Source organism: Arachis hypogaea, chromosome 7 (assembly GCF_003086295.3).
Source record: "Arachis hypogaea cultivar Tifrunner chromosome 7, arahy.Tifrunner.gnm2.J5K5, whole genome shotgun sequence".
NCBI lineage: Eukaryota > Viridiplantae > Streptophyta > Magnoliopsida > Fabales > Fabaceae > Arachis > Arachis hypogaea.
The window spans coordinates 76,731,745-76,741,869 of NC_092042.1; positions in this window are offsets into that span (position 1 = coordinate 76,731,745).

Sequence of the window (10,125 nt, forward strand, 5' to 3'; positions counted from 1 at the left end):
CCACCGTTGAAAATACATAAGTGAAAGGTTCAGGCATGGCCGAATGGCCAGCCCCCATGGTCTAAGGACTAGGCGTCCAGAGATGATCCTCAGATCTAAAGTGATCAAAAGATGTCTAATACAATAGTGAATTAACCTATTTATACTAGACTAGCTACTAGGGTTTACATGAGTAAGTAATTGATGCATAAATCCACTTTCGGGGCCCACTTGGTGTATGTTTAGGCTGAGCTTGATCTATCCACGAGCTGAGGCTTTTATTGGAGTTGAACGCCAAGTTGTAACGTGTTTTGGGCGTTCAACTCCGGGTCATGACGTGTTTCTGGCGTTTAACTCCAGACAGCAACATGTACTTGGAGTTGAGCGCCACTTTACGTCATCAATTCCCGAATAAAGTATGAACTATTATATATTGCTGGAAAGCTCTGGATGTCTACTTTCCAACGCCGTTGAGATCGCGCCATTTAGAGTTCTGTAGCTCCAGAAAATCCATTTTGAGTGCAGGGAGGTCAGATTCCAACAGCATCAGCAGTCCTTTTGTCGGCCTTTCTCAGAGTTTTGCTCAAGTCTCTCAATTTCAGCCAGAAATTACTTGAAATCACAGAAAAAAACACAAACTCATAGTAAAGTCCAGAAATGTGAATTTAACATAAAAACTAATGAAAACATCCCTAAAAGTAGCTTGAACTTACTAAAAACTACCTAAAAACAATGCCAAAAAGCGTATAAATTATCCGCTCATCACAACACCAAACTTAAATTGTTGCTTGTCCCCAAGCAACTGAAAATCAAATAGGATAAAAAAAAGAGAATATACTATAAATTCCAAAATATCAATGAATATTAATTCTAATTAGATGAGCGGGACTTGTGACTTTTTGCTTCTGAACAGTTTTGACATCTCACTTTTTTCTTTGAAGTTTAGAATGATTGGCATCTCTAGGAACTTAGAATTTCAGATAGTGTTATTGATTCTCCTAGTTAAGTATGTTGATTCTTGAACACAACTACTTTTATGAGTCTTGGCCGTGGCCCTAAGCACTTTGTTTTCCAGTATTACCACCGGATACATAAATGCCACAGACACATGACTGGGTGAACCTTTTCAGATTGTGACTCAGCTTTGCTAGAGTCCCCAGTTAGAGGTGTCCAGAGCTCTTAAGCACACTCTTTTGCTTTGGATCACGACTTTAACCACTCAGTCTCAAGCTTTTCACTTGGACCTGCATGACATAAGCACATGGTTAGGGACAGCTTGATTTAGCCGCTTAGGCCTGGATTTTATTTCCTTGGGCCCTCCTATCCATTGATGCTCAAAGCCTTGGATCCTTTTTACCCTTGCCTTTTGGTTTTAAGGGCTATTGGCTTTTTCTGCTTGCTTTTTCTTTTTCTATTATTTTTTTCGCAAGCTTTTTACTTTTCACTGCTTTTTCTTGCTTCAAGAATCAATTTCATGATTTTTCAGATCACCAATAACATTTCTCTTTGTTCATCATTCTTTTAAGAGCCAATAGTTTTAGCATTCATAAACAACAAGGTCAAAAAAAATATGCACTATTCAAGCATTCATTCAGAAAACAAAAAGTATTGTCACCACATCAATATAATTAAACTAAATTCAAGGATAAATTCGAAATTCATGTACTTCTTGTTCTTTTGAATTAAAGCATTTTTCATTTAAGAGAGGTGAAGGATTAATGAAATTTATTCATAGCTTTAAGACATAGTTACTAACTACTAATGATCATGAAGTAGAGACATAAAACATAGATAAACACAACATAAGAACCGAAAAGCAGAAAGAAATAAGAACAAGGAATGAATCCACCTTAGTGGCATCTTCTTCTTGAAGGACCAACAATGTCCTTAAGCTCTTCTATGTCCCTTCTTTGCCTTTGTTGCTCCTCCATCATTGCTCTTTGATCTTCTCTTATTTCATGGAGAATGATGGAGTGCTCATGATGTTCCACCCTTAATTGTTCCACATTGTGGTTCAAATCTTCTAAGGAAGTGTTGAGTTATTCCCAATAGTTGTTGGGAGGAAAGTGCATCCCTTGAGGCATCTCAGGGATTTCTTGATGATGAGCTTCCTCATGCATCTCTTGAGATCCGTGGAGGGTCTCTCTTGCTTGCTCCATCCTCTTCTTGGTGATGGGCTTATCCTCTTCAATGGGGATGTCTCCTTCTATGATAACTCCAGCTGAGTAACATAGATGGCAAATAAGGTGAGGAAAAGCTAGCCTTGCCATGGTGGAGGGCTTTTCGGCTATTTTGTAGATTTCATTGGAGATGACTTCATGAACTTCTACTTCCTCTCCAATCATGATGCTATGAATCATGATGGCCCGATCCACAGTAACTTCAGATCGGTTGCTAGTGGGAATGATGGAGCGTTGAATGAACTCCAACCATCCTCTAGCTACAGGCTTGAGGTCCAGTCTTCTTAGTTGAACTGGCTTGCCTTTGGAGTCTCTTTTCCATTGAGCTCCTTCCACACATATGTCCATTAGGACTTGGTCCAACCTTTGATTAAAGTTGACCCTTCTAGTGTAGGGGCGTACATCTCCTTGCATCATGGGCAAGTGGAACGCCAACCTCACATTCTCCGGACTAAAATCTAAGTATTTCCCCCGAACCATTGTGAGATAATTCTTTGGATTCGGGTTCATACTTTGATCATGGTTCCTAGTGATCCATGCATTGGCATAGAACTCTTGAACCATTAAGATTCCGACTTGTTGCATGGGGTTGGTTAGGACTTCCCAACCTCTTCTTTGGATCTCATGTCGGATCTCTGGATACTCATTTTTCTTGAGCTTGATAGGGACCTCAGGGATCACCTTCTTCTTTGCCACAACATCATAGAAGTGGTCTTGATGGCTTTTAGAGATGAATCTTTCCATCTCCCATGACTCGGAGGTGGAAGCTTTTGTGTTCCCTTTTCCTTTTCTAGAGGATTCTCCGGCCTTAGGTGCCATTGATGGTAATGGAAAACAAAAAATATTATGCTTTGACCACACCAAACTTAAAATATTGCTCGCCCTCGAGCAATAGAAGAAAGAAGAGAAGAAGAAAAAGAAGAAAATATGGAGGAGAAGGGGGAGTGTAGGTTTCGGCCAAGGTATAGAAGAGGGGGTTTGTGTTGTGTGAAAATGAAGTAGAATGGAAGGGTATATATAGGAAAATGGGAGAGGGTAGGTTCGGCCATTTAGGGTGGGTTTGGGTGGGAAAGTGTTTTTGAATTTTGAAGGTAGGTGGGGTTTTTGGGGAAGAGTGGATAGATGTGAGTGGAGAAGGGGGTAATTGGGAAGAGAGATTGAAGTTGATGGGAAGTGTGACATGGGGAAGAGTGAAATAGGATTAGGAGGTAAGGTGGGAATATGTTAGGTGGGGATCCTGTGGGGTCCACAGATCCTGAGGTGTTAAGGAATTACATCCCTGCACCAAATAGGCATGTAAAATGCCTTTGCATACCATTCTGGCGTTTAAACGCCGAGGTGATGCACGTTCTGGGCGTTCAACGCCCATGTGAAGCATGTTCTGGGCGTTCAACGCCCATGTGTAGCATGTTTTGGGCGTTCAACGCCCATGTGTAGCATGTTTTGGGCGTTCAACGCCAGTTTCATGATTGTTACTGGTGTTCAGCGCCAGCTTTTCTCAAGGCACATTCCTGGCGTTCAAACGCCAGAATGTTGCTTGTTTCTGGCGTTCAGCGCCAGATTCATGCTCTGTTCTGGCGTTGAACGCCAGCCAGATGCTCCTTACTGGCGTTCAACGCCAGTCTACCTTTCCTCCAGGGTGTGATTTTTCTTCTGCTGTTTTTTTATTCTGTTTTTTAATTTTTATATTTTTTCGTGACTCCTCATGATCATGTACCTAATAAAACACAAAATAACAATAAAATAAAATAAAAATTTGATAAATAAAAATTGGGTTGCCTCCCAACAAGCGCTTCTTTAATGTCAACAAGGTTAGAACAAAGATTCCCATGAATGCCGCCATCTATCTAGCTTATACCACGAAGATTCTGTTGGGGAATCTAAGAGATATGCGCCCGGCCTAAGGTAGAACGGAAGTGGTTGTCAGTCACGCGCGTTCATAGGTGAGAATGATGATGAGTGTCACGGATCATCACATTCATCAAGTTGAAGTGCAACGTATATCTTGGAATAAGAATAAAAGAGAATTGAATAGAAGATAATAGTAATTGTATTGAAACTTGAGGTACAGTAGAGCTCCACACCCTTAATCTATGGTGTGTAGAAACTCCACCGTTGAAAATACATAAGTGAAAGGTTCAGGCATGGCCGAATGGCCAGCCCCCATGGTCTAAGGACTAGGCGTCCAGAGATGATCCTCAGATCTAAAGTGATCAAAAGATGTCTAATACAATAGTAAATTAACCTATTTATACTAGACTAGCTACTAGGGTTTACATGAGTAAGTAATTGATGCATAAATCCACTTCCGGGGTCCACTTGGTGTATGTTTGGGCTGAGCTTGATCTATCCACGAGCTGAGGCTTTTATTGGAGTTGAACGCCAAGTTGTAACGTTAACGTGTTTTGGGCGTTCAACTCCGGGTCATGACGTGTTTCTGGCGTTTAACTCCAGACAGCAACATGTACTTGGCGTTGAGCGCCACTTTACGTCGTCAATTCCCGAATAAAGTATGAACTATTATATATTGCTGGAAAGCTCAGGATGTCGACTTTCCAACGCCGTTGAGAGCGCGCATTTGGAGTTTTGTAGCTCCAGAAAATCTATTTTGAGTGCAGGGAGGTCAGATTCCAACAGCATCAGCAGTCCTTTTGTCGGCCTTTTTCAGAGTTTTGCTCAAGTCTCTCAATTTCAGCCAGAAATTACTTGAAATCACAGAAAAACACACAAACTCATAGTAAAATCCAGAAATGTAAATTTAACATAAAAACTAATGAAAACATCCCTAAAAGTAGCTTGAAATTACTAAAAACTACCTAAAAACAATGCCAAAAAGCGTATAAATTATCCGTTCATCACATAGGTCCAAAGCTAGAATTTGTAAAGCAAGAATGATTTGGAAGTTGAGTGTAAATTCGGTTGATGAAATGGGGTGATGGAGAGGTGTAAATATGAGTGAGGATAAAGTGAGGTTTGATGAATATGGTTGAAGTATTTAAAGTGATGTTTGTGGTGGGGGCATGGTTAAGTGATGGTTCGGTCATAGCATGGGGAGCATGCTTCTTCATGCCCAATGCATGTTGAGTTGCTTTTTTCCAATGCACAAAGTTCAAGACTCATGTGACTTCCTCTTCCTTGTGTCCGTGACTTCTCTTCTAAGATTCCCCATCACTTCTTTCTTTCACTTCCCTGCAACAAAATTCCAAAATCTTGAGATTCTTAAAGTGACCTTACTAGCTAGCAACTTATGATGATATTCTTATGTAAAGTTGACTAGGCAAAAATTAAAATTTACGAATTGATTCCCTATTCTATACCAACGACTACACTCTCTTACTTTATCTGGCATTATTTATGTATGTGAAGACACCAAACTTAGTTTATGACTAAGTGTTCTATGGAGTTAACATTTTCCATCTACTCCAAAGATGGCCACACCAAACTTAATGTCTTACCTACATTGTATGCTATTTCAATCTCTTTTTCTCGTTTTTTTTAAAATAAAATGAAATCTCTTATTATTGACTACTAGAGCATGAAAATAAAAGAAAACTCCTGTGCATGGGTTGCCTCCCATGAAGCGCTTGTTTATTGTCCTTAGCTTGACAATGCAACTTCCTTGCTCATGTTAGCATTTGCACACTCTCTTCCTTGCTCCAGGGGCCACCAAGATAATGCTTCACCCTATGTCCATTGGCTGTGAAGGTTTGTTTTGAGGCTTCATCAAATAATTCTACATAGCCATGAGGGGATACTTTGGTGATGGTGTATGGACCAGTCCATCTAGACCTCAGCTTCCCAGGAAAAATCTTTAATCTCGAGTTGAATAGCAACACCTTTTGGCCTGGTTCGAATGTTCTTTGGGAGATCCTCTTGTCATGCCACTTTTTTGCTCTTTCTTTGTATATTCTGGCATTTTCATATGCCTCTAATCTGAACTCCTCCAATTCATTAAGTTGTAGCAACCTCTTTTCTCCTGCTGCTTGATCATCTAAATTCAGAAGTTTGGTAGCCCAAAAGGCCTTATGTTCAAGCTCTACAGGGAGGTGGCATGCCTTTCCATACACCAGCTGAAATGGAGATTTTCCTATGGGTGTCTTAAAGGCTGTCCTGTATGCCCAAAGTGCATCATCCAGCTTCCTAACCCAATCCTTTCTTGTTGTCCCCACAGTTTTCTCCAAAATCCTCTTTAGCTCTCTGTTGGCAAGTTCAGCTTGTCCATTGGTTTATGGGTGATACGGTGTGGCCACTTTGTGAGTAACACCATATTTGTGGAGTAGGGAATTCAGTTGCTTGTTGCAGAAGTGGCTTCCCCCATCACTTATAAGTCCTTTAGGCACTCCAAATCTAGTGAAGATGTTCTTCTTTAGGAATTGCAAGACCACGTTGGTATCACATGTGGTGGTGGCTATTGCTTCTACCCATTTTGAGACATACTCCACTGCTACCAAAATGTATTTGAATGTGTAGAATGGAGGAAAAGGTCCCATGAAGTCTATTCCCCACAGATCAAAGAGTTCCACTTCCAAAATGAACTTCTGAGGCATCTCATTTTTCTTTGACAAACCCCCTGTTCTTTGACATTCATTGCAATGGCTCACAAACTCTCTAGCATCCTTGAAGATTGAAGGCCAGTAGAAACCACTTTGAAGGACCTTTGCAGCCGTTCTTTCAGCCCCAAAATGACCACCATAACTTGAGTTATGACAATGCCATAGTATGTTCTTCATCTCACCCTCTGATACACATCTTCTTATCATTCCATCCGGGCATCTTTTGAACAGGAATGTGTCATCCAAGAAGAAGAATTTAGCCTCATGAAGCAGCTTATTGACTTGTTGTTTTGTGTACTCTTGTGGGATGATTCTTCCTGCCTTGTAGTTGGCCATGTCTGCAAACCAAGGGACGTGTTGAATTTGCAAGAGATGCTCATCTGGAAATTCTTCATTTATTGATTGAAGGTTGTCTTGGAGTGCATCTTGTGGTAGCCTTGACAAGTGGTCAGCAACTTGATTTTTATTGCCCTTTCTATCTTTTATCTCAATGTCAAACTCTTGTAGGAGTAGTACCCATCTGATTAGCCTTGGTTTGGCATCCTATTTTGACATAAGATACTTAAGAGCAGCATGGTCAGTATACACTAAGACTTTAGAGCCAATCAAATATTGTCTAAACTTATCAAAAGCATATACCACAGCTAGTAGCTCTTTCTCGGTTGTGGTGTAGTTTTTTTGAGCTTCATTCAATACCTTACTTGCATAGTAGATAACATGAAGCTTCTTTTCCTTCCTCTGCCCCAACACAGCACCAATTGTAAGGTTACTTGCATCACACATGAGTTCAAAAGGCAGTCCCCAACTTGGGGTGTGATGATTGGTGCTGTGGTGAGCTTAGCCTTTAGAGTTTCAAAAGCATGTTTACATTCATCATCAAAGAGAAAAGGATTGTTTACCACCAGCAAATTGCTTAGTGATTTTGCTATTTTGGAGAAATCTTTGATGAATCTCCTATAGAATCCAGCATGCCCTAAGAAGCTTCTAACGGCTTTCACACTAGTTGGCAAAGGAAGTTTTTCTATAATTTCTACTTTTGCCTTGTCAACTTCTATACCATTTCTTGAAATTTTGTGACCAAGAACAATGCCTTCGGGTACCATGAAATGGCATTTCTCCCAATTTAAAACTAAATTGGTTTCTTGGCACCTTTTCAAGACTAGGGTAAGATGGTGCAAGCAAGCATTGAAAGAATCACCAAAGACAGAGAAATCATCCATAAAGACTTCAATAAATTTTTCTACCATGTCTGAGAAGATTGATAGCATGCATCTTTGAAAGGTAGCTAGGGCATTACACAGTCCAAATGGCATTTTCCTGTATGCAAAGACTCCAAAGGGATAGGTAAATGAGGTCTTCTCTTGATCCATGGGGTCAACTACTATCTGGTTATACCCAGAATATCCATCAAGAAAATAGTAATAAGCATGGCCACCCAACCTTTCAAGCATCTGGTCAATGAAAGGGAGAGGAAAGTGATCTTTTCGTGTGGCATCATTCAGCCTCCTATAATCTATGCACATCCTCCACCCTGTCACCGTTCGTGTTGGAATAAGCTCATTCTTCTCATTAACAATGACAGTCATTCCCCCTTTCTTAGGTACTACTTGCACTGGACTGACCCATGGGCTGTCAGATATAGGGTAGATGATCCCAGCTTTACACAACTTCAGGACTTCCTTTTGAACAACCTCCTTCATTGTGGGATTCAATCTTCTTTGAGGTTGTACCACTGGTTTGGAATTCTCCTCCAAGAGTATCTTGTGCATGCATATGGCAGGGCTTATGCCTTTCAAGTCATCAATGGTCCATCCCAATGCCTCTTTGTGAGCTTTCAATACTACAAGGAGCTTTTCTTCTTCCTCTGCACTCAATGTAGAATTGATGATCACTGGGAAGCTATCCTTTTCACCAAGGAATGCATACTTAAGATGAGGGGGTAGTGGTTTCAACTCTTGTTGTGGTGCCTCTTCTTTCTTAGCTTCACTTGGTTCCTCTGATGCTTCCAATTTGTTCTCTTCTTGTCCTTGGATGTCCTGGACTTCCTCCTGTTTCACTTGATGGTTCGTGTCAAGTACTTCTTCAACTAAAGAATCTACTACATCAATCCTCATGCAACTTTCTTTCTCAACGGGGTGTTGCATTGCTTTGAAGACATTTATGGTCATTTGCTCATCATGCACTCTGAAAATCATCTCTCCCTTTTCCACATCAATGATTGTTCTAGCTGTAGCCAAAAAGGGTCTACCAAGAATGACTGAGTTGTTACCCTCTTCATCCATATCTAGGACTACAAAATCAGCTGGGAATATAAAGTTTCCCACTTTCACCAAGAGGTTCTCAACTACTCCATTTGGTATTTTGATGGATCTGTCAGCAAGTTGGAGTGACATCCTTGTGGGTTTAAGCTCTTCAATCATCATTTTCTTCATCATGGTAAGGGGAATTAATTTAATGCTTGCTCCCAGGTCACAAAGTGATTTGTCAATGGCCATGCTCCCAATCGTGCAGGGTATGAGGAAGCTGCCAGGATCTTTGAGTTTTGGTGGTAGCCCTCTTTGAATGATGGCACTGCACTCTTGAGTGAGAATCACTATTTCTTTTTCTTGCCAACTTCTCTTCTTGGTGATCAATTCCTTAAGAAACTTTGCATATAATGGCATTTGTTCTAGAGCTTCTGCCAATGGGATGTTGATTTCGAGTTTCTTGAAGATTTCTAAGAACCTTGGGAATTGTTGGTCCTTTGCTCCTTTATGTATCCTAGTTGGGTATGGGAGCTTGGGTACATAAGCTTTTACTCCTTCATTTTTGTTTCTTGTTGTAGCTTCACATTCTCCTTGTTAACATGGTTGCTTTCTTGACTTGGTGGTTTGCCTTTTTTAGATGTTGAAGCCTTTTCTTCATCTTGCCTTTCCACTTGTTTTTCCACTGTGTCTTGCTCTTTGGGTTTTATTACTTCTTTATTCGAACTTTCTCTAACTACCTTGCCACTCCTCAACTGCAGAGCTTTACATTCCTCTCTCGGGTTGGGTATTGTATCACTTGGGAGAATATTGATTGGTCGTTCAGCTTGTTTGGCTAATTGTCCCACTTGTCGCTAAATATTCTTCATGGTAGCCTCATGTTCCTTTTGTCCCTTCATTAAGGCTTGAGTGGTTTGAGCAAGTGCTTGCAAGGTTGCTTCAAGATTTGAGATTCTGGTCTCATGATGGTCAATTGGGGATATGATGGGGGTTGATTGTTGTTGGAAGTTGTTGGGTGGATTAGTGTGGTAATTTTGTGAGTTGGATGTTGGTGCAGGAAAGTTGTTTTGGTGAGTTTGTGAATTATTATGAGGTGGTTGATATGTGTTTTGTGTTTTTCTATATTGGTTAGTGTTGGTGGCATGGTGATTTTGATTATTTGTGTTACGG